The sequence below is a fragment of the Elephas maximus genome, chromosome 5, assembly GCF_024166365.1.
Source record: "Elephas maximus indicus isolate mEleMax1 chromosome 5, mEleMax1 primary haplotype, whole genome shotgun sequence".
NCBI classification, from domain to species: Eukaryota; Metazoa; Chordata; class Mammalia; order Proboscidea; family Elephantidae; genus Elephas; species Elephas maximus.
This window is the reverse complement of record NC_064823.1, coordinates 29,361,725-29,388,160: the sequence shown is the minus strand read 5'-3', so window position 1 is coordinate 29,388,160 and position 26,436 is coordinate 29,361,725. Positions and strand designations below refer to the sequence as shown.

Here is a 26,436-nt window from a genome sequence, read left to right as displayed (position 1 = left end):
GAACAGAATTGAGAATCCAGACATAAATCCACCCACATATGAGCAGTTGATATTTGACAAAGGCCCCAAAACAGTTAAATGGGGAAAAGACAGTCTTTTTAACAAATGGTGCTGGCATAACTGGATATCCACCTGCAAAAAAATGAAACAAGACCCATACCTCACTCCATGCACAAAAACTAACTCAAAATGGATCAAAGACCTAAATATAAAATCTAAAACGATAAAGATCATGGAAAAAAAAATAGGGACAACGTTAGGAGCCCTAATACATGGCACAAACTGTATACAAAACATTATAAAGAATGTAGAAGAAAAACTAGATAACTGGGAGCTCCTAAAAATCAAACAAGTATGCTCATCCAAAGACTTCACCAAAAGAGTAAAAAGACTACCTACAGACTGGGAAAAAGTTTTTAGCTGTGACATTTCTGATCAGCGCCTGATCTCTAAAATCTACACGATACTGCAAAAACTCAACTGCACAAAGACAAATAACCCAATTAAAAAATGGGCAAAGGATATGAACAGACACTTCACTAAAGAAGACATTCAGGTAGCTAACAGATATATGAGGAAATGTTCATGATCATTAACTATTAGAGAAATGCAGATCAAAACTACAATGAGATTTCATCTCACTCCAACAAGGCTGGCATTAATCCAAAAAACACAAAATAGTAAATGTTGGAGAGGCTGTGGAGAGATTGGAACACTTAAACACTGCTGGTGGGAATGTCACATGGTACAACCACATTGGAAGTTGATTTGGCGCTTCCTTAAAAAGCTAGAAATAGAACTACCATATGATCCAGCAATCCCACTCCTTGGAATATACCCATACAAAAACCCAGTGCCCTCGAATCCTAGAGAAATAAGAGCCTGTACACGAACAGATACATGCACACCCATGTTTATTGCAGCACTGTTTACAATAGCAAAAAGATGGAAGCAACCAAGGTGCCCATCAACGGATGAATGGATAAATAAGTTATGGTATATATTCACACAATGGAATATTATGCATCGATAAAGAACAGTGAGAAATCTGTGAAACATTTCATAAAGTGGAAGAATCTGGACAGCATTATGCTCAGTGAAATTAGTCAGTTCCAAAAGGACAAATATTGTATAAGACCACTATTATATGAACTTGAGAAATAATTTAAACTGAGAAGAAAACATTCTTTTGTGGTTACGAGAAGGGGGAGGGAGGGAGGGTGGAAGAGGGGTACTCACTAATTACATAGTAGATAAGAACTACTTTAGGTGAAGGGAAAGACAGCACACAATACAGGGGAGGTCAGCACAATTGGACTAAACCAAAAGCAAAGAAGTTGCCTGAATAAACTGAATGCTTCGAAGGCCAGCGTAGCAGGGGCAGGGGTCTGGGTACCATGGTTTCAGGGGACGTCTAAGTCAACTGGCATAATAAAATCTACTAAGGAAACATTCCACATCCCACTTCAAAGAGTGGTGTCTGGGGTCTTAAACGCTAGCAAGCAGCCATCTAAGATGCACCAATTGGTCTCAACCCACCTGGATCAAAGGAGAATGAAGAACACCAAGGACACGAGGTGATTACGAGCCCAAGAGACAGAAAGGGCCACATGAACCAGCAATTACATCATCCTGAGAGCAGAAGAACTAGATGGTGCCTGGCTACAACCGATGACTGCCCTGACAGGGAACACAACAGAGAACCCCTGAGGGAGCAGGAGATCAGTGGGATGCAGACCCCAAATTCTCATAAAAAGACCAGACTTAGTGGTCTGACTGAGACTAGAAGGACCCTGGTGGTCATGGCCCCCAGACCTTCTGTTGGCCCAGGACAGGGAACCATTCCCAAAGCCAACTCTTCAGACAGGGATTGGACTGGACAATGGGTTGGAGAGGATGCTGGTGAGGAGTGGGCTTTCTTGGATCAGGTGGACACTTGAGACTATGTTGGCATCTCCTGTCTGGAGGGGAGACGATAGGGTGGAGGGCGTTAGAAGCCGACAAAATGAACATGAAAAAGAGTGGAGGGAGAAAGCGGGCTGTCTCATTAAGGGGAGAGTAATTGGGAGTGTGTTGCAAGGTGTATATGGATTTTTGTGTGAGAGACTGACTTGATTTGTAAACCTTCACTTAAAGCACAATAAAAATTATTTAAAAAAAAAATGCTAACAACTGATTGTTCCAGTTCCCTTTTTTGTAATTCAAACTAGAGAAAAAGAACATGAAAGTGAAATAGACGGGAAATTTGATTTGACCTTTCTAACAAAACCTTCTGTTATCTAAATTGGAAACTTTTCACTAACAGGTTACCCGTATAACAGTATCAATTATGATTTTTTGTTCAGGAATGAGACTAGATGTGATCCTGTTACTGTACTCTGAGGAATGCTCAATCTTCTGTTAGCTGCTTCTATGCCAACTACCTTAGACTTGAGACTTTTGGGAGCTTGAAGTATCTTTCACTTATTTATAGATACACTAAGAATGTAGTTATTGGGAGAGGAGCTCCATTTACCTGGGTTCAAGTTTCCATGTGAAGGTATATCCACTGGAGTAACCTTTCTGATGTCTGTCCCTACAGATGGGGCATGACTCACCTTGTTGAAAGTTTGGGATAATTAACTTGGCAAGTTCAATATAAGCCATTCCTCTGTCAGTGACACCTTGAGGCTTGAAGGCATGAATTGGGGTCATCGCTCTGTGATGGAGAAAGAAATCTGCTTGTCCAGTTCTAGTGGCAAAATGGGTAACTCTGTCTAACTTGGGGGTGTCCACCTACTTTGCCATCAATCTTAAGAAATCCAAATTGTGATTTCACCTAGGTAAAGGTAGTAGATTTATTAGTGAACAAATAACAATTAGTGGAGGCTCTTACTACAGAAAGAATAAGTTGCTTTTGAGTTAAGGTAGAAATACCGCTCAATGAACGTATGAATTCAGAGGCTAAGAAGTCAATTAAAAAGGCTTATGTCTAGAACATTCTAATTCTAGAAATCAGGTTTCTTTTTAACATAGTGATATATTAAGTGATAATTTTTATCATGCTTGGTAAAGTATAGGGCCAGCAAAAAAGAGGAAGGCCCTCAACAAGCTGGACTGACACAGTGGCTGCAACAATGGGCTCAAGCATAACAAGGATTGTGAGGATGGCACAGGACCAGGCAGTGTTTCGTTCTGTTGTACCTAGGGTCGCTATGGCCGACTCAAGGTACCTAATGAAGTGGAGAAATTGTATTTTCTTTAGTGTTTTAATATTAGAGAGAATATATTTTCTCATTTGTTTTAGTATGCCTGTATAAAAATATATCTATATATATATGCCTGTATAAGCTGTGATTAATCTCTAGTCTTTAGAAAATGGCACAGGCTTTGTTCAAAATATAGCTGAGCAGCCTGTTGCTTAACTATAACAAATATATTTTACAAATATAACAAACACCCTAATACCTCACAACATGTTTTCTCCTATTCAAAATGAGTGATTGAGAGCTTGACATGACTAACGCCATAAGGATGCTCTAAGTAATCTCTAAACATTTTTTTACTGCACCAGCTGCACCGGTCTCTTCCAAAGGGGTATGAAGCTCTCTCAGCTCCTGTGGCCTTGGTCTCTCTTCTCTTTTTTTTTTTCTGTTCTCCTAAGAAATGGCCTTCAACCTGCAAAATGACAGGAAGGGTGTCTGGCATTTTTAATCTACAACTTTCTATCTCCCTATCTCAGCCAGAGTGGACTTGGCAGAACAGTTCCACTCGCCAAGAGATTCTTATGTGAGGTTTTTTTTTTCCCCCAGCCTGTTACAAACATACTGATTAGAGTCCAGATGTCTGACATACATATCTTTAGTGCAATAGTTTCTTGTAGTTGTTTTTGTGAGGTATAAAACCATCTATGGACTACGTGCTCAAAACATCAGGTAACCCTGACCTTCTCCATATAAAACTCTCCCATCAACCGTTCAGGGTACACAGAATTTGGGAGAAATTTAACCCCCTCTGTCTCTTGGATACCGGTACTCAATAAAGCCCTCTTGCTGTTCACCTCCTCCTGTATCAGTATTGGCTTTGCAGCAGGTGGCTCGAATCCGTGATTTGCGGTAACACTAACAACAGCAGCAGCAACTTTCTTCTACTGGTATCTTACGTCTGTCTCTGGGTCGATTCCAGAATTAGGATGGGGAAACAGGATATTACTTATTGATCCTTCAAAACCCCAACATCATGCTAAATAAGCAGGGAATCTTGAGAAATATTTAAGGGTGGGGGGAGCAGAAACAGCATGGGGAATCATAATTTTCTAATCCAGGGCTGGGAACTTCAGTGTGTTGGTTGTGTGGTTTTTCTAACCCAGGTGGGGAGACAAAGAGACTCTTTTGGTTGGTTTGGCTTACCTTACAGACATGGCTCAAAGAGAGTTTTTTAGGCATCGCTGGGTAAAACTTTTGCAGCTTTTATTGCATTTCTGAGTCAAGTCCTTAGGCCTGCACTTTAAAATCCAAATGCAGACATGTGGCAGGGCCTAAAGATGTGGCCACGAGCTGGGCCTTGTCTGCCCCAGAGGTATACTATGGCCCCTGCTCTGGAACCCTCAAGTGTGTGGTTGGCTCTCTTATTAGGTGAGTCCCACAGGGCCACAGCATGGCAAAGAAAGCTCTTTATAGAGAAGAAAACTATGTCTTCTCATCTGGTCCACCAGAGCCAAAGAGATCTTTAGCAGCACCTGAGTTGGCACCCCAGACGGTTCTGTTGCCAACCAAGAAAATGAACCATGAAAAAATTGAACAAACAGAGGAAGTAGGGAGTGTTAGTGATTACGTCTACCTGCTACACCTGAAAGAATCACTCAGACCTTCAGAGGTGCTTCTTCTTTTTTTTTTTTTTTAATTAATTTTTATTGTGCTTTAAGTGAAAGTTTACAAATCAAGTCAGTCTCTCATACAAAAATTTATATACACCTTGCTATATACTCCTAATTGCTCTCCGCCTAATGAGACAGCACACACCTTCCCTCCGCTCTCTTTTCATGTCCATTCGGCCAGCTTCTGACCCCCTCTGCTCTCTCATCTCCCCTCCAGATAGGAGATGTCAACATAGTTTCAAGTGTCTACTTGATCCAAGAAGATCATTCTTCACCAGCATCTTTTTCTATCCCATTGTCCAGTCCAATCCCTGTCTGAAGAGTTGGCTTTGGGAATGGTTCCTGTCTTGGGCTAACAGAAGGTTTGGGGATCATGGCCTTCAGCGTCCCTCCAGTCCCAGTCTAACCATTAAGTCTGGTCTTTTTACGAGAATTTGGGGTCTGCATTCCACTGCTCTCCTGCTCCCTCACGGTTTCTCTGCTGAGTTCCCTGTCAGGGCAGTCATCGGTTGTGGCCAGGCACTGTCTAGTTTTTCTGGTCTCAGGCTGATGTAGTCTCTGGTTTATGTGGTCCTTTCTGTCTCTTAGACTCATAATTACCTTGTGTCTTTGGTGTTCTTCATTCTTCCTTACTCCAGGTGGGTTGAGACCAATTGACGCATCTTAGATGGCTGCTTGCTAGCTGTTAAGACCCCAGATGCCACTCTCCAAAGTGGGATGCAGAATGTTTTCTTAATAGATTTTATTATGCCAATTGATTTAGATGTCCCCTGAAACCGTGGTCCTCAAACCCTCGCCCCTGCTACGCTGGCCTTTGAAGCGTTCAGTTTATTCAGGAAACTTCTTTGCTTTTGGTTTAGTCCATTTGTGTTGACCTCTCCTGTATTGTGTATTGTCTTTCCCTTCTCATAAAATAAAACTTTTCTACTATCTAATTAGTGAATACCCCTCTCTTACTCCCACCCTCCCTCCCCCCTCTCGTAACCATCAAAGAATATTTTCTTCTCTGTTTAAACTGTTTCTCCAGTTCTTATAATAGTGGTCTTATACAATATTTGTCCTTTTGCAATTGACTGATTTCACTCAGCATAATGTCTTCCAGATTTCTCCATGTTATGAAATGTTTCCTGATTTCAACACTGTTCTTTATTGATGCATAGTATTCCATTGTGTGAATATACCATAGTTTATTTATCCATTCATCCGTTGATGGGCACCTTGGTTGCTTCCAACTTTTTGCTATTGTAAACAGTGCTGCAATGAACATGGGTGTGCATACATCTGTTTGTGTAAAGGCTCTTATTTCTCTAGGATATATCCAAGGAGTGGGATTGCTGGATAGTATGGTAGTTCTATTTCTAGTTTTTTGAGGAAGTGCCAAGATTTCCAAAGTGGTTGTACCATTTGACATTCCCACCAGCAGTGTAGAAGTGTTCCAGTCTCTCCACAACCTCTCCAACATTTATTATTTTGCGTTTTTTGGATTTATGCCAGCCTTGTTAGATGTAATCTCATAATTTTGAATTGCATTTCTCTAAAGGCTAATGATGGTGAGCATTTCCTCATGTATCTGTTAGTGGCCTGAATATCTTTTTTAGTAATGTGCCTGTTCATATCCTTTGCCCATTTTTTAATTGGGTTACTTGTCTTTTTGTGGTTGAGTTTTAGCAGAATCATGTAGATTTTAGAGATCAGGCACTGATCGGAAATGTCATAGCTAAAAACATTTTCCCAGTCTGTAGGTAGTCTTTTTACTCTTTTGGTGAAATCTTTAGATGAGCATGTATGTTTGATTTTTAGGAACTCCCAGTTATCTGGTTTTTCTTTGGAATTTTCTGGGATTTTTATATTCTGTTTATGCCGTGTATTAGGGCTCCTAACGTTGTCCCTATTTTTTCTTCCATGATCTTTGTCGTTTTAGACTTTATGTGTAGCTCTTTGATATATTTTCAGTTAGTTTTTGTGTATGGTGTGAGATATGGGTCTTGTTCCAACTTTTTTTTGCAGATGGATATCCAGTTATGTCAGCACCATTTGTTAAAAAGACTGTCTTTTCCCCAGTGAACTGATTCTGGGCCTTTGTCAAATATCAGCTGCTCATATGTGGGTGGATTTATGTCTGGATTCTCAATTCTGTCTATGTGTCTGTTGTTGTGCCAGTACCAGGCTGTTTCGACTACTGTGGCGGTATAACAGGTTCTAAAATCAGGTAGAACGAGGCCTCCCACTTTGTAGTTCTTTTTCAGTAATGCTTTACGTATCTGGGGCCTCTTTCCCTTTCAAATGAAGTTGGTGATTTGTTTCTCCATCTCATTAAAAAATGTCATTGGAATTTGGATGAGGACTGCATTGTATGTATAGATTGCTCTTGGTAGAATAGACATTTTTACAACAATAAGTCTTCCTATCCATGAGCAAGGTATGTTTTTCCACTTATGTAGGTCCCTTTTGGTTTCTTGCAGTAGTGTCCTGTACTTTTCTTTGTATAGGTCTTGTATGTCTCTGGTAAGACTTATTCCCAAGTATTTTATCTTCCTGGGGGCTACTGCAAATGGCATTGATTTGGTGATTTCCTTTTCAATGTTCTTTTTGTTGTTGTAGAGGAATCCAACTGAGTTTTGTGTGTTTATCTTGTATCCCAATACTCTGCTGAACTCTTCAATTAGTTTCAGTAGTTTTGGCAGGGGGGATTTTTTAGGGTTTTCTGTGTATAAGGTCATATCACCTGCAAATAGAGATACTTTTACTTCTTCCTTACCCATCTGGATGCCCTGTATTTCTTTATCTAGCCTAACTGCTCTGGCTAGGACCTCCAGCACAACGTTGAATAAGAGAGGTGATAAGGGGCATCCTTGTCTGGTTCCCGTTCTCAAGGGGAATGCTTTCAGAATCTCTCCATTTAGGATCATGTTCACTATTGGCTTTGTATAAATGCCCTTAATTATGTTGAAGAATTTTCCTTCTATTCCTGTTTTGCTGAGAGTTTTTATCATGAATAGGTGTTGGACTTTGTCAATTCCTTTTCTGTATCAATTGATAAAATCATGTGTTTCTTGTCTTTTGTTTTATTTATATAGTGGATTACATTGTTTTTCTAATGTTGAACAATCCCTGTATATCTGGTATCTATCCCACTTCGTCATGGTGAATTATTTTTTTGATATGTTGTTGAATTCTATTGGCTAGAATTATGTTGAGGATTTTTGCATTTATGTTCATGAGGGATATAGGTCTGTAATTTTCTTTTTTTGTGGTGTCTTTTACCTGGTTTTGGTACGAGGGATATGCTGGCTTCATAGAATGAGTTAGGGAGTATTCCGTTCTTTTCTATGCTCTGAAATATCTTTAGTAGTAGTGGTGTTAACTCTTCTCCAAAAGTTTGGTAGAACTCTGCAGTGAAGCCATCTGAGCCAGGGCTTTTGTTTTGTTGGGAGTTTTTTGATTACCTTTTCAATTTCTTTTTTTTTTTTTGTTATGGGTCTATTTAGTTGTTCTACTTCTGTTAGTGTTAGTTTAGGTAGGTAGTGTGTTTCTAGGAATTCATCCATTTCTTCTGGGTTTTCAAATTTGTTAGAGTCCAATTTTTCATAGTAATCTAATATGATTTTTTTAATGTCTGTTGGGTCTTTTGTGATATCGCCCATCTCATTTCTTATTTGAGTTATTGTTTCCTGTTTTTCTTTAGTCAGTCTGGCCAATGGTTTATCAGTTTTGTTGATTTTTTCAAAGAACCAGCTTTTTGTCTTGTTAACTCTTTCAGTTGTTTTTCTGTTCTCAAATTCATTTAATTCTGCTCTAATTTTTATTATTTGTTTTCTTCTGGTGCCTGATGGTTTCTTTTGCTGGTCTCTTTCTATTTGTTCAAGTTGTAGGGACATTTCTTTGATTCTGGCCCTTTCTTCTTTTTGTATGTGTGCATTTATTGATATAAATTGACGTCTGAGTACTGCTTTTGCTGTGTCCCAAAGGTTCTGATAGGTAGTGTTTTCAGTCTCATTGGATTCTTTGAATTTCTTTATTCCATCCTTAAGTTCTTCTATAACCTAGTCTTTTTTGAGCAGGGTATTGTTCAGCTTCCAAGTATTTGATTTCTTTTCCCTGGTTTTTCTGCTATTGATTTCTACTTTTATGTCCTTATGGTTTGAGAATATGCTTTGTAATATTTCAATGTTTTGGATTCTGCAAAGGCTTGCTTCACAACATAATATGTGCTCTATTCTAGAGAAGGTTCCGTGTGCACTAGAAAAGAAAGTATACTTGGTTGCTGTTGGGTGGAGTGTTCTCTATATGTCTATGAGGTCAAATTGGTTGATTGTGGCATTCGATCTTCCATGTCTTTATTGAGCTTCTTAATGGATGTCCTGTCCTTCACCAAAAGTGGTGTGTTGAAGTCTCCTACTATAATCATGGAGGTGTCTGTTTCACTTTTCAATGCTGTTAGTTTGTTTTCTGTATCACACAGCCATGTCATTGGGTGCATAAATATTTAATATGGTTATATTTTCCTGGTAAATTGTCCCTTTAATCATTAGATAGTGTCCTTCTTTATCCTTTGTGGTGGATTGAACTTTAAAGTCTATTTTGTCAGAAATTAATATTGCCACTCCAGCTTTTTTTTGATTGTCGTTTGCTTGATATATATTTTTTCACCCTTTGAGTTTTAGTTTGTATCTCTAAGTCTAAGGTGTGTCTCTTGTAGACAGCATATAGCTGGATTATGTTTTTTAATCCAAGCTGCAACTCTGTCTCTTTATTGGTGCATTTAGTCCATTTACATTCTGTGTAATTACAGATAGGTATGAGTTTAGTGCTGTCATTTTGATGCCTTTTTGTGTGTGGTTGGCAGTTTCATTTTTCTACTTTTTTGTGCTGAGAAGTTTTTCTTTGTAAATTGTGTGTTCCTCTTTTTCATTGTAGTTGAATTTATTTTTTGCTGAGTCCTTATGTTTATCTTGGTTTTTATTTTTTGAAGTATGGGATTGTTAGTCCTCTTTGTGGTTACCTTAATATTTATCCCTATTTTTCTAAGTATAAACCTAACTTGTACCTCCCTATATCACCTTGATTTCCTCTCCATATGGGAGATCTGTGCCTCCTGTATTTAGTCCCTCTTTTTTTTTTTTTATTGTTTATTGTCATCTTTTACATAATGACATCAATGATGCCCTGTTTTGAGCTTTTTTTATCTCATTTTATTTTTGTGATTTCCCTGAGTTGATATCAAGATGTTCTGTTCTGTGTCCTTGTGTTGATATCTGATATTATTGATTTTCTGACCAAAGAATTTTCTTTAGTAATTCTTGTAGCTTTGGTTTGGTTTTTGCAAATTCTCTAAGCTTGTGTTTACCTGTAAATGACTTAATTTCGCCTTCAAATTTGAGAGGGAGTTTTGCTGGATATATGATTCTTGGCTGGCAATGTTTCTCCTTCAATGCTCTATATATGTTATCCCATTGCCTTCTTGCCTGCATGGTTTCTGCCAAGTAGTCCGAACTTATTGATTGGTGATTTTCATTTGGGATCTACCTTGTACAGGGTTCGATTATCATCTTGGATAGATATTCTTTCATCTTTCACGATGTCAGGGAAGTTTTCTGCCAACAGATCTTCAACAATTCTCTCTGTATTTTCCGTCATCCCTCTCCATTCTGGAATTCCAATCATATGCAAGTTATTCTTCTCGATAGAGTCCCACATGATTCTTAGAGTTTCTTTGTTGTTGTTGTTTTTTAATTCTTTTATCTGATTTTTCTTCAAATATATTGGTGCCAATTGTCTTATCCTCCATCTCCCCAATTCTGCATTCCAATTCCTCAATTCTGCTCCTCTGACTTCCTATTGAGTTGTCTAATTCTGTAATTTTATTGTTAATCTTTTGCTTTTCTGAATGCTGTCTCTCTATGGATTCTTGCAGCTTATTAAATTTTTCATTATGTTCTTGAATAATCTTTTTAATTTCCTCAACTGCTTTACCTGTGTGTTCCTTGGCTCTTTCTGTACATTGCCTTATTTCATTTCTGATGTCATCCCTGATGTCTTGAAGCGTTCTGTAATCTTTTGTATTCTACATCTGGCAATTCCAGGAATATATCTCCATCTGGGAGAGACTTGATTCCCTGATTTGAGGGTTTGGAGAAGCAATCATGGTCTGCTTCTTTATGTGATTTGAAATTGACTGCTGTCTCTGAGCCATCCATAAGTTATTGTAATAATTTATTTTATATTTGCTCACTGAGTCTTCTTTTTTTTTTTTTTCCAATATACCCAGATGAGCTACTAGATGTGCTAACTTGATTGTTGGAGTCTTGGAAGCACTTATGTCCTGTTACCAGTTGGTTAGAGCTCTTACCAGGTATATGAACCTATGAGTCCATTCACTATTCTTGAACAGAATCAGGTCAGGTGTCCTGATGGTTGGTCACCTAGTGTGTGGTATAGGCTCTCACCTACAATCTTAGAGGAATAGTGGTCATGGTTGTATGCACTGGTTTCTGGTAGTGGCAGAGGGTCACATTCTGAGGAGGGCAGTGTGCTGACAGCCTTCCCCCAAGTGCCAGTAAGGAAGGAGTGTCTCTATTCTCTAGAGTGTTCTGGTGGATGGGCTCTGCAGCTGTACCTTAGGCACCCAGTGCTTGTACCTGTAAAGACTGGCAGGCACCGCCATCCTTAGACCCCTTTCACGAGTGGCTAGGTGGTGTAGATGGAGCCTCAGCCCTCAGGTCCCTGCTGTGTGTAGGTGAGGGCTCTGTTTAATAGGTAGAGTGGTATCAGACCTCCAAAACCTGCCTCTGTACCACTCATCTGAAACAATTACAGTCAGACCTCTAACAGAATTGCCTTTGCATTATAATAGCCACCTGGTTCCATGTAGGAGTGAAAGCCAAAGATTGTGGATCTCTTATGCCTGGACTGGAGCTGCTTCTGTTCTGATCTTTCAGTTTAGGCAAGTCAGGAAAGGATTTTTCCCCTGTTAATTGCTGCTTTCCCCAGGGAAGGAGTATGGGTTAGAAAAAAGCAGGGCACTTCTATCTCTTTTTTTTTCTATCTCTGGCCCAGGGAATTCAAATGTTAATGAAGCCAGCTGGGGTGGGGCGGGGAGGGGGAAGGATCAGATAGATAGGAGAGAGTAGCTCCTGCTAAAATAGACAAAATCACTTATCTTGTGTGGGGAGGGCTGTTTTATCTGAGATTCCAGAGGGGTGCGTAGCCTGTATGTGCTGGTTCGGTCCCCACCGAGATTGCCCCAGGGGGTTAGGGCTGTGTCCCATGCCCCACTACACATGTGCCAAAGCACAGCACCAGGGGATCAGGGCTGGAGTACTGCATGCTGGGCCCCACAACTACTCACTGCTTCTGCATGGTCTCTCACTCCTGTCACTCAGGTCGATTCCTTAGTTCTATGTTTGATGGTCAGGGTTCATAGATTGTCATGTATGTAATCAATTCACTTGTTTTTTCGGGTCTTTGTTACAAGAGAGTTCGGCAGAAGCTTCTGCCTAGTCAGCCATCTTGGTCCTGCTCCAGAGATGATTCTTGAAAGTACTTTTAGTCTACACAACCGGAGTGTAGTGAGGGAGGCAAATATTAACAACTGATTGTACAAATAAATAATCATAAACTGCAATGAGGGAAAGTCCAGGTCTTAGAGACGAGAGTGCACAACAGGGAAGCCTGATCTGTTCTGTGAGACTAAGGGAGGGTGAGGTATGGTTGCCCAGGAACCTTCACACAGATGGTGGCCACATCAGCATGGTCCTCAAGCACTGCTGTTTGACTTTCAAGAGTGACATCATTATTCAAAAAAGGAACAAGAAAACACATTATCCAAAGTTCCTAGTAAAAATAATCAAAACTCAATTTTGAAAGGAAAGGGATTTTAAAAAGTTTCTTTTTTTTTTTGCACAAATGTTTACAGAGAAGGAGGCATCATCAAAAGCAATGTGTGGGAACATAACAACCTGTACAAGGCAAGGTCTTGGTACCTCCAGAGACACATCCAAACTCCCTGAGGTACCAAACTGCTGGGCTGAGGGCTGTGGGAACCATGGTCTCAGGGTACATTTGGTTCAACTGGCATAAGAGAGTTTATAAAGAAACCGTTCTACATTCTACTTTGATGAGTAGTGTCTGGGGTCTTAAAAGCCTGTGAGAGGCCATCTAGGATACTTCACTGGTCTCACCCCTTCGGAAGCAAGGAAGAATGAAGAAAACTAAAGACACAAGGGAAAGATTAGTCCTAAGAAGTAATGGACCACATTTACCATGGCCTCCACCAGACTGAGTCCAGTACAATGAGATAGTGCCCAGCTACCACCACTGACTGCTCTGACAGGGATCAAAACAGAGGGTCCTGGACAGAGCTAGAGAAAAATATAGAACAAAATCCTAACTCAAAAAGAAAGACCAGACTTGCTGACTCAACAGAGACTGGAAAAACACTGAGAGTATGGCCCCCGGACACCCTTTCAGCTCAGTAATGAGGTCACTCTTGATGTTCACACTGTAGCCAAAGATTGAACAGGCCCATGGAACAAAACAAGACTAAAGGGTGCACCAGCCCTAGGGCAAGGACTGGAAGGCAGGAGGGAACAGGGAAGCTGGTAATAGGGGATCCGGGGTTGAGAAGAGAGAGTGTTGACATGTCATGGGGTTGTTAACCAATGTCATACAACAATGTATGTATTAAATGTTCAATGAGAAGCTAGTTTGTTCTGTAAACCTTCATCTAAAGTTCAATAAAAAAAAGAAAGCATAAAGATCAAACTAATATAATTTTCTGACCTTAATTTTAACGCGTCCCAATTTTACTTGAATTAAAATTGGGTGAAAACTTAGTAAAATGATAAGAAACAGAAGATTATTAGAGATACTGTCCATATCTTCCATTCACAATAACATCATACTAAATTTAATATTCACCATTCTTTTGTCAGTTTATTGTAGTGTAGTGGCTTATGTGTTGCTGTGATGCTGGAAGCTATGCCAGCAGTATTTCAAATATCAACAGGGTCACCTATGGTGAAAAGGATTCAGTGTAGCTTCCAAACTAAGACAGACCAGGAAGAAGGACTTGGCAATCTACTTCTAAAAATATTGGCCAGTGAAAACTTTATAAATAGCAACAGAACACTGTCTGATATAACAGGAGAAGATGAGCCCCATAAAGATTGGAAGGCACTCATAAATCAAGAGGCAGTCTTTCGAAAAAGAACAGGAGATACTGTGTGGTTTTAAGTCAAGAAAAATATGTGTCAGGGTTGTATCCTTTTATCATACTTATTCAATCTGTATACTGAGCAAATAATCCAAGAAGCTGGAGTATATGAAGAATAACACAGTATTGGGATTGGAGGAAGACTCATTAACAAGCTATGATATGCAGATGACACAACCTTGATTGCTGGAAGTCAAGAGGACTTAAAACACTTACGGATGAAAATCATAGACCACAGCCTTCCATATGGATTACACGTCAACATAAAGAAACCAAAAATCCTCACAACTGTACCAATAAGAAACATCATAATAAATGGAGAAAAGATTGAAGTTGTCAAGGATTTCATTTTACTTGGATCCACAATCAATGCCCATGGAAACCGCAATCAAGAAATCAAACAGCATATTACGTTGGACAAATCTTCTGCAAAAGACCTCTTTGAAGTTTTAAAAAGCAAAGATGTCACTTTGAGGACAAGGTGACGAAAATACCATGACTCATGCCATGGTATTTTTGATCACCTCATAAGCAAGTGAAAGCTGTACAATGAATAAGGAAGACCAAAGAAAAATTGATGTCTTTAAATTATGGTGTTGGGAAAGAAAACTGAATATACCATGGACTGCCAGAGGAATGAACAAATAGGTATTGGAAGAAGTACAGCCAAATGCTCCATGGAAGCAGGATGGTGAGACTTGGTCTCACTTTAAGCATGTTATCAGGAGGGCCCAGTCTCTGGAGAAGGACATCAGCAAAAAAGAGGAAGACCCTCAATGAGATGGACTGACACAGTGGCTGCAACAATGGGCTCAAACAGCAATGACTGTGAGGATGGACAGGCAGTGTTTTGTTTTGTTGTAGATACTTAACGGAACCAATTTCAAGGCATCTAACAACAACAATTTTAATATGCTAATCGGTTACAATCATGAGGCACTGATGGTTGGAATGCAAAAGATGGAAACAAAGAATAAGGATCGGTAGTTGGAGAATACGGCCTTGGTGATAGAAACAATACCAGAGATCTCATGATTGAATTTTGCAAGGCCAACAGATTCTTCACTGCAAATACCTTTTTTCACCAACACAAAAGGACATCACCGGATGGAGTACACAGGAATCAAATTGACTACATCTGTGGAGAGAGATGATGGAAAAGCTCAATATCATCAGTCAGAAGAAGGCCAGTGGCTGACTGCAGGTCAGACCATCAATTACTCATATGCAAGTTCAAGTTGAAACTGAAGAAAATTAGAACAAGTTGATGAGAGCCAAAGTATGACCTTGGGTATATCCCACCAGAATTCAGACAATCATATTATCATAAAACTCAAAGAAGTCTTTCCTGAGGTGCTGAGTTTTAACATAAAGTTAGTTCCTTAGAAACAAGCAATTTTTCTATGGGGAAAGGTGGGGACCAAGACTTACCAGCATGATGCCAGAATGCTGGCCCAAACCGGAACTTCCTGGAAACCCTAGTGGCCGAGTGGTTAAGTGTTTACCACTGCTAACCAAAACGTCAGCCGCTTAAATCTACCAGGTGCTCCTTGGAAACTCTAAGGGGCAGTTCTTTCGGGTCCTACAGGGTGGCTAGGAGTCAGATTTTGTAACCGGAACTCCCAATGGAAGGGGAGAAGGCCATCCAGCTTCCTTGCCTCTTACTCACTTTCCCTGACATTATTTTTCTTCAATCAAAATTGGTGATTAAAAAGTAAAAAAAAAAAATAAAAAAAAAAGACTAAATGATGTAAGAAAAAGATTTTACTGGGTCAAGTCAGCCTATTATCCATTCTACTCATGGTTTGCTCTTCAAACTGATCCAAATACGGTATTTCACGCAGTGAAAAGCTCCCAAAATTCCTAGCCTTCCCTCCCACAAGAGCACACCCTGTAGAAACAATCCCTACCCCGACAGAAAGGGGGCAGAACTTGTGATTTCAGGGGGCTATCACTTTCAAGATTAGGTCAAAAGGGAGATTATCTGAATGGATCTGATCTAAAAGTGAGCCCTGATCTGATATGAGCCATTAAGACTCCAGGAATTTCCTGAAGTCAGAGAGTTGGAAGTGAGAAGGCCTACGGAAGGGTGGCCACCAGGAAACAATTAGCAAGACAAGAGGCACCTCAGTCCTACAAGGGAAAGGAAATTAATTCTGCCAATAACCAGAAAACCTGGAAGAGAGCGCCAATATCTCAGACGAAATCTAATCAGCAGACACCTTTATTTCAGCCTTGTGAGACTCTAAGCAGAGAAACCAGCTATGCCATGCCTTCTGACCAAGAAAACTAAGATAGTAAATGGGTGTTATTTTAAGCTGTTGAAATTATGGTCATTTGTTTTTTTTTTAGTTATATAGCGTTAAAAAAACTAATACACACACTTAGGCATTTCTCATATAGTTAAATAACACGGCATGTCTGGTGGATAGTTTTTCAGACTTAATTTTACAAATAATTTCCTTCTTAATAACAACCATTAATTGTCTGTCTCCTTAATCCTCCTCACCCTAACATAAAAAAACAAAAAGATAAACGTTGCCATCAAGTCGATTCCAACTCATAGTGACTCTACCAGACAAAGCAGAACTGTCCCACAGAATTTCTCCAAGGAGCAGCTGGTGGATTTAATTGCTGACCTTTTGGTTAGCAGTGGAGCTCTTAACCACTGTGCCACCAGGGCTCCCACCCTAACATAAAAGCCATTGCATTTGTGAGTCAAAATTCACCCTCAGTGTTGAAGGACCTTTTTGGTCATGTGACCTTATTTCTGATAAACTGCCGAAGGATGGGAGGGTGAACAAAGTACAATTTGCCCAGTGAGATATAGCCCCCTGCCACCCCAGGCTCTGCTCTGCTGCTTTTCATGGGCCTTGAGCTCAAGGACATGGAAGAGAATTCCTAATCCAATTTATTTCAGGGAAAAAACTCAATAGCAGCCTCAGCAATCAGGAAATCAAATGCTGTACTGCATTGGGCAAATGTGCTGCAAAAGATCTCTTCAAAGTATTAAAAAGCAAAGATATCACTTTGAAGACCAAGGTGCACCTGACCAAAGCCATGGTATTTTCAATTCCCTAATATGCATACAAAAGCTGAACAATGGAAAAAATTGACGCATTTAAATTAAAGTCTTGGTGAAGAGTATTGAATATGCCATGGACTGCCAAAAGAACAAGGCTGTCTTCAAAGAACGGTAGCCAGACTGCTCCTCAGAAGCAAGGACGGTGAGACTTGTCTTATGAATTTTGGACGTGTTATCAGGAGGGACCAGTCCCTGGAGAGGGACATCATGATTAGTAGAGGGTCAGGGAAGAAGGGGAAGACCCCCACTAAGATAGATTGACACAGTGGTTGCAATAACGGGCCCAAACATAACAACAATCGTGAGGATAGCGCAAGACCTGGCAGCGTTTCATTCTGTCATGCACAGGGTCACTATGAGTCTGAGCCAACTGGAAGGCACCACAACAACAACAGGTACCAACAGTACCAACAACAGTGGTATCACACTCTAGAAGGCACTGGTTTGGCTACTCAGCACGCACTTGCTTCTGGATAAACTTCCACCATCCATCCGCTACTGGGCAACATGACCAAGTATGAAGATCACAGGGGCCACTTCAGGTGCAGCCGGTAGGCAGTTTACATTAGTTTGAAAACACCTTTAAAACGCAAAATTGTGCTCCTTGCTTACTCAGTCCACAGGCCTAGTAAGCGGCCGGAAAAATAGGAATTGCCCATCTTCTCCACTCTGCCCCATCGACTCTACCACGAGGAGAATCTATCATCCAAGGGGCACCAATCCATACACGTGACTGAATCCGGAGTAGCAAGGCCAGGTCTCCCGACCGCGCCTGCGCGTTTAGCCAGCTCCGGCCACAGCGAGGGAGGGAGGGCGGAGAGGAAGCGCAGGGCGCCGCTGCGTGGGCGGGACCAGGAGATTCATCGCGCCTGCGCGAAGGGCAGGACGGCGGGCTGCGTCGTAACGTTTGAAACGAGTGGCGGGGAAGCGCTGCGGGAGCCGCGGCGGTCGCTGTTTGCCCGGCGTAAGCCGCGCCTTCGTCTGTGGGCCAAGCCATGGCGCTGCAGCTCACCCGGGAGCAGGGTGTTACCCTCCGCGGAAGCGCCGAAATCGTGGCCGAGTTCTTTTGTAAGTCCTCCTGGTGCGGGCCAGGGTTGGGGAGAACCGAGCCCAGGCCGTCCCGTAGGCCCGCGGCTCGGCCTCCGAGGCGGGGAGCCGGGATGGGCCGGAGCGGCCCTGAATCCGAGCCCTCGCGGCCCCGCGCGGTCTGGCGGCCCCGAGGAATCGGCGGAGAGGCGGATGCCGGCGCCTAGCTCCGGACGCGTTGTTAATGGTGGAGGAGAAGGCTGGGCGCTGCGGGGGCCGCCTCGCGGTGCAGCGGCTTCCCCTGGAGCGGCTCTTTGGTCGGACTCCGCAGCCCCCTGAGACCTGGTACGGCTGAGCGGAGACCCAGTGTGTATTTTGACCCAGCCCCTGCCCGGCGTTGGTTCTGAGGCAGGGCACAGTTCATGAGACTTTGTCTGGATAGCATTGTCCCCGACCAAGCCAGCTGTGTGCACGACTTCTACTAGAGCCTGGCAGGACATGAGGGGAGAAAAGGAGGAAAAAGAGGAGAAGCTTGTCTGGAGCAGTTGACCAGTCGGTCCAAGCCTGTTTTGTATCTTCTAACCATGTAATCTGAATTTAGTCTTGGATTACAATGAATGAAATGTGGCAGTGGTAGGTTAATGCATTTTGGCGTGTAATTTGTCCTTTATTGCCACGTGAACGCATATATCGCTTTCTTTTACCTAGAAGCAAGATTTTCTGGATATTTAATGCCACTTTGTGCACATCTACTCTGCCTTGAGTAACACACAAGCAAACTCGTATTTAGGCATTTACAGTTTTACAGCATTAATGAAACCATAGCCACATCTAAATATTTATTTTCTGTAGCTACAAATGACAATGACTTTAACCTTTCTTTTACTTTCAGCATTTGGCATTGACAGCATTTTATATCAGCGTGGCATATATTCATCTGAAACCTTTACTCGAGTGCAAAAATATGGACTCACCTTGCTTGTGACTACTGATCATCAAATACCTGAATAATGTGGTGGAACAACTAAAAGATATTTAATAATTGAAAGCAGTTTGAGTTTTGCAGCCCTTCTTGGATCCACATTGCCTGTCATCTTGGTCGTTTTTCACCTTCCTATATAGAAGTGTGAAACACACTGCCTTCTTTGTTTGTTTAGAGTATATAAATTAAGTCTTTCTCCACCATGTTCTGAGGTGGCTGAGTATTTTGATGTTAGGAATATGTTATGGCTTGATAAATGTCTCCATCAGCTCCCCTAGAAATGATTTTTGCAGTAATTCAGAAGTTTGTATGGCCAGATGGTACAAGCTAGGACTTCACACGATGATGTTTGAGAAAATGTCCACTATAAATTCTTAATGTGATACTTTCTCTGTAGCCACTGAGATTTTAAAGTTATCGTTAGTGAAACAACAAGGAAAATAAAATTGTATTAAACCGGAAAACTAAACTTAAAAAAAGAAAAAAAAAAAAAAAAAACTACTAAGTAACAGAACACTCAGTAGAGTTTTCTTATTTTTCACCGATTTCCTTTTATCTTTCTTTTTAATCTGCCTGTAACTGAGTCTCTTTTACTTGAACACCCAGTTTTTTCCTTAGCTCAAGAAGTTGCTTTATTACCTGTTGTACCAATACTTGTTCTCCATCTATATTTTTCCCTTCTAGAATTTCTCATAGTTTTCCTTTCATGTTTCTCTCAACTTAAGTTTCTCCCCATTTGTTTCTTCAAAATACTAGTTTGTCTTATAGAGGTGGCCATCCTTTTTCCTTTGAATTTTTAAATTCAGGAATCTTTTTTTTATTGTTGTTTCAGGTTTTTTTAAATGGTGGATTGTAGCTTTATTTTTTACTTTCTATTGTGGCTTTTTTTTTTTTTTTAACTTTTCTGTTTTAATATGCCTTTCTCATAATGGCCATCTGACCTTTGTTAGCTTGATATCTCTTTCAAGCTGCATTATCCTCTAGATAAGCTAGTAACATTTCCCTGCCATTAACATCCACATGAGTAAAATCCCTTGATACTTGTGCGGGTCTGCATAGTAGGATCTCAAGCAATGGTAAAAAGACAAGGAAAGGAGGATAGGAGTACAGAGTTTCTCAGCCTCAAAGGACTTATGCTTTAGTAGGTCAGTGCTATCAGAATAGCAAAATTGGAGTGCTTTTGGGGATGTGGTAGTAGACATTAGTCTCAGGTGCAAGCAGGAAGCCTGTCATTAGGAGTAGCCTCCCTCTCCCAGAGTTGCGTCCAAAGTTATGGGTCAGAGGGTCAGGGCTAAATCTCCCGTAGCCGTTCTATGGCTACACCCAGGTGAATTGGCCTAGAGCCTCCATAGATCTGTATGTATAGATCTGTGTCTTCGTCTTAATTTGATGGAGAAACAAGCTTTACCTAAGCCACTGGTTTATTGGATTTTCTCTTTTGAGACCACACAAATGACATTCCACCTCAGATGTATCTAGGCTTTCCTATTTAGCTTGTTCCATCTTTTGTTTTTGTTAAAATTGAGGAATTATTCTTCGAGGCAAATTGTTTATCTGTTTTGAATCCCTTTTTTAGCGTTCTCAGGGACTTTACACTACTTTTTCTCATATTTTCTCCTTCTGTTTTGCTTGGGATTCTTTCCATTGGCATCATCTCTCTCCAATTTTCAAAGAAGAAAAATTGCTGCCTACCTGAAATCTCCTTCAAATGACCACCTACTCTCCTTTTCCGAGGTAAACTTTTGATGGAAAGTTGTTGATATGTGCCAGGAGTCCAGCTGGTGGTCTGTGTTTGTACTGCCTGCAAACAGAACAGAGACCTAGGTGGCCCACAAAATCTAAAATACTCACTGATTACTAAATGATTTTTTGTCTCTTTACAGAAAACTGCTGACTCCTGTATATGCTGTATCAGTTTTCAAGGTTAACTCAGAGCTCAGTCTGAGGCCCTCCTCTCTATAATCTCTCTAGATGATTTCTGACATGCGCTGATAACCTTTCTGTAGTTGCCTCTTTATATCTAACCCAAATCTCTCCTAACTCCAAACCTATATACCCAATGGCATTCTTACGTAACTATCCCAGAGATACTTCAGACTCATCATATTAAAACCTAAATTGAAGATTATCTCCAAAATTGCTCCACTTTCAGTTCTCTTTCCTAGCAGTGAATGGCTCAACCATCCAAACGGTGATACAAGCCAGAAACTGGGGAGCTATTCCTGACTTGGTTCTCTTCCTTACCCCCAGAGCTAATCCAGTAAGTTTTTATAAATGTCACCATGAAATCCCTTGAATCTATCTACATCTCCGTTTCTACCAATATATCCTCCTACATGCTTTCATTATCTCATCCTGGTTAAACTACTAAAATGAACTAATTAGTGTCTAAAAACCAAAAAACCAAACCCATTGCTGTTGAATTGATTCCAACTCATATGGACTCTATAGGACAGAGTAGAACTGCCCCCATAGGCTTCTAAGGAGAAGCTGGTGAATTCGAACTGTCAACCTTTTGTTAAACAACCTTTTGGTAAAGGAGTAAGGGGTCTACACTAATGTCTACATCCCCTGTAACCCATTTTCAGAATGATAGTTTTGAAATACGAATCTAATTATATCACATCCTGCTTCAAACACAGTAATGACTTCCCTGGTTCTTGAGATATAATTTCTTCATTCAGCCCACCTGGCCTTGCATGGTCTGGCTCCTGTTTATCTTTCGGGCAGTTGTACTGGCTTTCTTTTCAGTCCTCCGATCATGTGCTGTTCCTCTGGAGTGCTTAAGGCCTGTACCTTCTTCCCTCTCCTTTTGCATATTTAATACTGTTTGATCCTCAGAGCTAAGCTGAAGCCTTCCCTGAGTGGGTCAGTTTTTCCTATTTAAATGCTCTTCATTGTACCGTTTATCCTTCACAGCAGTCACCGCTGTTGTAATTTCACATTTGTTGGTGTGATGATTAGATCAATGCCCATCTCCTACACTCTTACCTTGGTTGTGAATGAAAATGTCTCATGCTCACTGTATCCTCAGCAGCGAATACTACACTGGGTAGAAATACTGAGAAATTGAAAACAGGAGCTAGATTATTCTTGTGACAAGTTTTCTGAGCAGGAGGGAGGGGGTACAAAATACCAGTGGTAGGAATTTACCGAGGATAGGAAGAGAGACCTGAGAAGGTAAAGAGTTGCTTTGCAGTGCAGCGGACCAAAAAACATGTCTTGTTACATGTTGCAAAATGGTTATACAAATGTTCTGCTCAGAAACTGGTGGTAGTCATCTCAAATATTGAAAGCAGTGAGGTCCTTGAAAGATGGCAGTTTGATATTGAGTGTGACAAGACTGCAAAGGATGACAGGTAAGTGTGAAATTATTTTTGCACTGATGAGTCTTTTCCAAAACTTGTTTTCCTTACTAAATGAGTTCTCAATGTATTGAACTAGTTTCATATGAAGTAAATTGCATAAAGTGTTTCTGTCAGTTTAATTTAATCTTCTCTAAAAAAAAAAAAAAAAAAATTTTTTTTTCCAACTTAGGCATTGGAGCTAACTTTATTCTGAAAACATATTAAATCTCCATAAATACAGGTTACTGTACTGAAATTCACAAGCCAACTGTTGCTGCCTACCCTTGAACCTAGGAAGGTGCTGGGCCCCCCAGTGCAGATGGGAAACTTTTGAGGTCCTAATCTGCTGCCCAAATCTCACATGACAGGGACCCCTTTATTTTCTAGGCCACATCTTATTTTCCTGAAATATTTTTGATCTTGCTGAGTCTGTCCATCTGCTTTTAAAACGGCATGCAATATATTGAAAATATTAGCAATATAGGTTGCTTTTCAAATAAGCTATTGGCTAAATTAATATTATTTTGGGTTATTATTGAATTTGTTTAGGTACATCAATCTAGCCAAAGAGAAAGACCACCTGAAGAGCATTGCCCTCAAAATCTTTACTGAGGACATCAAGAACTGTGCCTCTGTAATTGCCTTTAAGCCCCTAAATTAAATTCCTTGTCTCTGACTTAGGCAGAAGGAGAGAGAGAGAGAAGGCATGTAGAAAGTACCATGTGGAAAAGCATATGTCTTTGTAAAAAGCAAACAAGTGGTAGGCAATATGAAGCAGGAGGAATCCATGTTAGTTGCACTGCTTAGCTTTGAAAGAATTTTGCATGTTAAACTTGGTTCATGTTTCTCCGGATTTGTCTAATAGCAACTATAGTGACTTGTTACCAGTTGATTTCCATAAGCAGGTATTTCCTGTCAGAAGTCAGCATTGTTTTTCCAATTGTCACATACATATAGACTGGTTGTTTCTGAAGGTTTTTTAAACATTTTATTTGGAAATAATTTTAAACTAACCCAAAAGTTACAAAGATAAATAGTAAAGAATATCCCTATATCCTTTAAGCAGATTCACTTACTGATAACATTTTACCCATTTGTTTTATCATGTTTTTTTTTCCCTCACTGTTTTTTTGTGTCTCTGTGTCTCTTTCTAAATGTATGGGAGTATATACATATTTTTTGAGGATCAGTTACATCCACCATGGCCCTTAATATTTTTTTTTAATAATTTTTATTGTGCTTTAAGGGAAAGTTTACAAATCAAGTCAGTCTCTCACATGGAAACTTATATACACCTTACTACATGCTCCCAGTTACTCTCCCCCTAATGAGACAGCCCGCCCCCTCCTTCCAATCTCTCTTTTCATGACCATTTTGTCAGCTTCTAGCCCTCTCTACCCTCCCATCTCCCCTCTAGACAGGAGATGCCAACATAGTCTCAAGTGTCCACCTGATGCAAGTAGCTCACTCCTCATCAGCATCTCTCTTCAACACATTGTTCAGTCCAATCCATGTCTGACGAGTTGGCTTCGGGAATGGTCCCTATCCTGGGCCTGCAGAAAGTTTGGGGACCATGACCACTGGGGTCCTTCTAGTCTCAGTCAGACTATTAAGTTTGGTCGTTTTTTGAGAATTTGGGGTCTTCATCCCGCTGTTCCCCTGCTCCCTCAGGGGTTCTCTGTTGTGTTCCCTGTCAGGGCAGTCCTCGTTTGTGGCTGGGTACCATGTAGTTCATCGGGTCTCAGGATGATGTAGTCTCTAGTTCATGTGGCCCTTTTTGTCTCTTGGGCCCGTAATTACCTTGTGTCTTTGGTGTTCTTCATTTTTTGATCTAGGTGGGTTGAGACTCATTGATGCATCTTAGATGGCAGCTTGCTAGCATTTAAGACCCCAGACGCCACACTTCAAAGTGGGATGCAGAATGTTTGCTTAATAGGTTTTATTTTGCCAATTGACTTAGATGTCATGGCCCTTAATTCTAAATATTTATATATTCCTTAAGAATAAGAATATTCTCTTATACCACTGCCATAGAGTTTCATTTTTTTCAGTTAAGATATAGATATAACATGTGCACCATGGATTCTTCATAGCCTTTTCCCTTTCTAAGGTCAGGTGTTGCATTTAGTTAGTCAAATACAAAATAGTTTTGAAATATTCTTCGTTCTGAGGATTGTCAGGGATTGAATTGAACTGAGATGTGTGACATTTTTAAGGGATCAGTATGCTTCTGCCTCATGTGTTTATGATAATGGAGAAAAAGCATTTAGCCCCAGTTTTGTGTATAATTTGATTTCTACAATTGTAGTTTTAGTACAGTAGACAAGGTGTTCACAATGATGAATGAGATGGATACTTCATATTCTCAATATTTTTATGACATGGTAGCCTCTCATACTTTACAGCAGCTGTAGATCCCACAAAACAGAATTTGTAGATGAGAAAAGGAGGTAGTTCAAAACAGTTATTCCTGTTCAACAGCAAAAGACATGTGGATGCCCTGACCTATTCCCAAGTGCCTGATGCCACTGCATGAAGGAGAGGAGACTAGAGAGCTCTCCTGTAGCGAAGCACATGCTGATCTCTGCCTGCTTTGTTTTCACTTGGTTACATTGAGAATTTTCATGGAAAATCACCTTGGAATTAAAAAAAGGTAAACTTAAAAATAATATCTGTAGTGTTCTTCGTTCATTTTCTACATTCATCAGAGATCAGAGTCTTCCTCTTTCATTCTTAAGAAACTTTCCTTAGCATTTCTCTGTAGTACACTTCTGATGCCAACAAATTATCTTAGTTTTCTCTGGAAATGTCTTTATTTCCTCTTTGCTCTTGAAGGTATGTTCCCGGGATACAGAATTTTGTTTGCAAGGCTGTTTTTTCCTTATAGCTCTTTAAAGCTGTTCCACTGTCTTTTGCTCTCCATGCTTTCTGATGAGTAGTCAGTGATAATACAGATCATTCGTCTGTATGTGATTTAACATTTTTCTTTAGCTGCTTTCAAGATTTTCTCTTTAGTTTTCAGCGGTTTGACTATTATGTGCCGAAGTATGGTTTTCCTTTAATTTATCTCGTTTGGGTTTTACTGAGCTTCTTGAACCTGTAAATTTATGACTTTTGCCAAGTTTGGGAAAATTTTAGCCATCATTACTTCAAACATTTTTTTTTTCCAATTTCTCTCTCCTCCTTCTGAGAAAAGTGTATTACACCTTTTCACATTATCCACAGATTCCTCATACTTTTTTTATTTTTAATCCTGTTTCTTCCTCAGATTGAATCATTGTTATGGATCTGTTTTCGAATTCACTGACTCTTCCATTTGTCATCCCTTTTATGCTGTTCAGAAACCCTGATGGTGTAGTGGTTAAGAGCTACGGCTGCTAACCAAAAGGTCAGCAGTTTGAATCCACCAGGTGCTCCTTGGAAACTCTCTGGGGCAGTTCTACTCTGTTCTGTAGGGTCGCTATGAGTTGGAACTCACTCAGTGGCAATGGGTTTTGGGTTTTTTTTAATTATGCTATTTAGGATATCCACTAAATTTTTTCATTCATGTATCTTTCAGATAAATTTTTCATTTTAAAAGGTTTTCTAATTCTTTGCTGAAATTTCCTATACTTTTATTTGGTATGAGCATATTTTCATTTATATCATTGAGCATAGTTGTAATGGCTGCTTTTTTGTCTTGTGATTTGAATATCTGGGTCATTTGAGAGTTTACCTCAACCTTTCAGACTTGGCTTATATTTTCCTGGTTCTTCATATGTCGAGTAACACTACCTCATAGAACAAAATAGCCATATTTGCATTTTTTAATTAAATAATGCAATAGGTTTTTAAAAATTATTATTTACAAAGATATTTATTAGAATGTACCTGATTTATTTAAAAAGAGCAGCAGCAGGTAAACATACACAGGTCCCTGTAATTATT

At 40.2% G+C, this 26,436-nt stretch overlaps 1 protein-coding gene across 3 annotated transcripts in view; it reads left to right on the top strand.

The window, feature by feature from the left end:
• Nucleotides 1-18,773: 18,773 nt before the first annotated feature.
• The window catches only part of LOC126076824 (rho GTPase-activating protein 20-like), a 155,879-nt gene continuing 148,216 nt past the window's right edge, over nt 18,774-26,436 (top strand). Inside the window, exons 1-2 of one of the 3 annotated variants that reach the window (XR_007517608.1) lie at nt 20,778-20,896; nt 24,991-25,162. The gene's annotated coding sequence lies outside the window, so the exon portion shown is untranslated. Of the gene's footprint in view, nt 18,814-20,777; nt 20,897-23,746; nt 25,163-26,436 lie in introns of those variants that run through there. The other 2 variants (XM_049885449.1, XR_007517607.1) reach the window with 2 other exon arrangements.